Source organism: Chlorocebus sabaeus, chromosome 8 (genome assembly GCF_047675955.1).
Source record: "Chlorocebus sabaeus isolate Y175 chromosome 8, mChlSab1.0.hap1, whole genome shotgun sequence".
Lineage (NCBI taxonomy): Eukaryota > Metazoa > Chordata > Mammalia > Primates > Cercopithecidae > Chlorocebus > Chlorocebus sabaeus.
In genome coordinates, this window is record NC_132911.1 from 95684394 (window position 1) to 95687781 (window position 3388).

The following is a 3388-nucleotide window of genomic DNA, read 5'->3' on the forward strand; positions in this document are numbered from 1 at the left end:
AGAAGAATCACTTGAGGCCAGGGGTTTTAGACCAGCCTGAGCAACATAGCAATACCATGTTTCTAAAAATAAATAAATATTTTAAAATCTAAAAAACAACAACAACAAAAAAGATGTTCCAAGTCATTAGTCAACAAGAAAACACAAATCAAAACAACAATGAGATACTGCTTCGTAGCTACTTGGTTGGCTATAATAAAAACACACATATACATACATAAACACACACACACACAAAGAGAGAGAAAATAACAAATGTTGACGGGAATATGGAGAAATTGAAGCCTTCATGCATCACTGGTAGAAATGTAAAATGCTGCAGCCATTTTGGAAAACAATTTGCCATTTTCTTAAAAACTTAAACATGGAGTTACTATATGAACCACCAATTCAACTCTTAGGTATGTACCTAAGAGAAAAGACAATGCATGCCCACAGAAAAATGTGCACACACATATTCGTAGTAGCATTATTTATAATAGCATAAAGGTAGAAATAGCCCAAATTTCCATCAACCAATGAATGGATAAATCAAATGTGGTATACTCATACAACAGACTATTACTCAGCAATAAAAAGTAAATGAAGTACTGATACTTCCTCCAATATAGATGACCCTTGAAAATGTTATGCTAAGTTAAAGCATCCAGCCTCAAAACATTACATATGGAATGATTCCACAAATATAAAATGACCAGAATTGATGCATCTATAGAGACAGAAAGTCAATTAGTGATTGCATAGAGTTGGTGGGTTATGGGAAGATTGGAGGGTGACTACTGAGGGATACGGGATTTCTTTTTAGGGCAATTAAAATGTTCTAAAATTGATTGTGATGGATTCACAACTCTGGCTACACTGAAAGAGTTTTAACCATATATTTTAAAAGTGTGAATTGTAGCCCAGGCAACATAGTGAGACCCTGTCTCTACAAAAATATTAAAAATTCACTAGGCATGGTGGTGTTACAGGGTCTTTGGGGTGTTGCTTTTCTGGCCAGAAACCTCTCTGGCTGGTGGCACCTTTGCCTAAGTTCTTGTCCTGTGTCCAAGAAGAATGGGATATGCAGACAAGTGGAAGGTGAGCAAGATGAAGAGAAGTTTTATTGAGTGTTACCACAGCTCAGAGGAGACCCAGAGTGGGTAGCTCCTCTCTGTAAGCAGGTTGTCTCATCAGGTGTTCAGCTCTCAGAAGAGACAAGGCCCTGGAGAGGGTAGTTGCAGCCCATCAGTGGCACAAATCTATAGTGTGCTTGCCTACTCCCAGTTCCCAAGAGAACAGGGGTGCCTGAGTTTCAGTCATGGCTTGGACATCTGCAGCTGCACCTGGGGAGTTCCTGCTCTGCCAGCTTGGAAGGGGCAGGGCTCCCACTTGTCCCCAGCTCCCACTGGCTCCATGGAGCATGGCATCCAGCCATGCTCCCTTGTTTCCTGGGACAGGGGCTCCAAGCCTTCACTAGGTCTGGGCTGGCATCCAGGGCAGAAGCAATGTTGCCGCGAGCTCCTCCTGTGGCCCCAGCACTCGGCGGTAGCCCAGCACATAACCCGGACTGGCCCCATCATGGTGGTCTCCAGGATGGCGGGCTGTCCACCTCCTTCCTGTGCCTTCCCTGCAGCTGTTGGTGTGATGGCAGTGGCTGCATCAGATGGCCGACTGCTGCCATCAGTGGCACACATCTGTAGTCCCAGCTACTTTGGAGGGTGAGGGAAGAGTATCCCTTGAGCCCAGGAGTTTGAGGCTGCAGTGAGCTGTGATTATGACACTGCACTCCAACCTGGGTGAGAGAGTGAGACTCCATCTCACAGAAAAAGGATAATTTGTGTAGTATATGAGTTATATATTGAAAAATGTGTTGTTCTGTTTTTTAAAAAAGCCACTTATGTTAAGAACATTGTTCTGTAGTAAAATAGGCATTTTCAATTGCAACAAAAGCAAAAATTGACAATTGGGTCTAATTAAACTAAAGAACTCTACACAACAAAGGAAACGATCAACAGAGTGAACAGACAACCTACAGAATGGGAGAAAAATTTTGCAATCTATCCATCTGACAAAGGTCTAATAGCCACATCTATAAGGAACTTAAACAAATTTACAAGAAAAAAATCAAACATCCCCATTAAAAAGTGGGCAAAGGACACGAACAGACACTTCCCAAAAGAAGACATACATGTGGCCAACAATCATATGAAATAAAGCTTAACATCACTGATCATTAGAGAAATGCAAATCAAAACCACAATGAGATACCATCTCACATCAGTCAGAATGGCTATTATTAAAAAATCAAAAAATAACAGATGCCGGTGAGGTTCCAGAGTAAAAGGAATGCTTATACTCTCTTGGTGGGAGTATAAATTTGTCCAACCATTGTAAGACAGTGTGACAATTCCTCAAAGACCTAAACCAGAATTACATTTGACTCAGCAATTCCATTACTGGATATATATCCAAAGGAATATAATTTTTTCTATTATAAAGAAACATGCAGCTGGGCATAGTGGCTCATGCCTGTAATCCCAGCAATTTGGGTAGCCGAAGCGTGTGGATCACCTGAGGTCAAGAGCCTGAGACCAGCCTGGCCAACATGGTGAAACCCCATCTCCACTAAAAATACAAAAATTAGCTGGGTGTGGTGGTACACCCCTGTAATGCCAGCTACCCAGGAGGCTGAGGCATGAGAATTGCTTGAACCCAGGAAGCAGAGGTTGCAGTGAACCAAGATTGCACCACTGCACTTCAGCCTGGGCAACAGAGTGAGACACTATCTCAAAAAAAAAAAAAAGAAAAGAAAAAAAAAGACACATGCATATGTTCATTGCAGCACTATTCACAATAACAAAGACACACAATCAACCTAAATGTCCACCAATGATAGACTGGATAAAGAAAATATGGTACATACACACCATGGGATACTACGCAGCCATTAAAAAAAACAAGATTATGTCCTTTGCAGGGACATAAATAGACTTGGAGGTCATTATTCTTAGCAAACTTATACAGGAACAGAAAACCAAATACCTCATGCATTAGTACATTCTTGCAATGCTGTAAGGAATTAACTGAGACTGGGTAATTTATGAAGAAAAGAGGTTTAATCGACTCATAGTTTTGCAGGCTGTACAGAAAGCATGGCCAGGGAGGCCTCAGGAAACTTACAATCATGGTGGAAAGTGAAGGGGAAGCAGGCACATCTTCACATGGCAGAGCAAGAGAGGGAGAAAGCAAAGGGAAAAGTGCCATACACTTTTAAACAACCAAATCTCATGCAAACTTACTCACTATCATGAGAATAGCAAAGAGGACGTCTGCTCCCATGACCCAATTACCTCCCACCAGGGCCTTCCTCCAACAGTGAGGATTACAATTTGACATGAGATTTGGG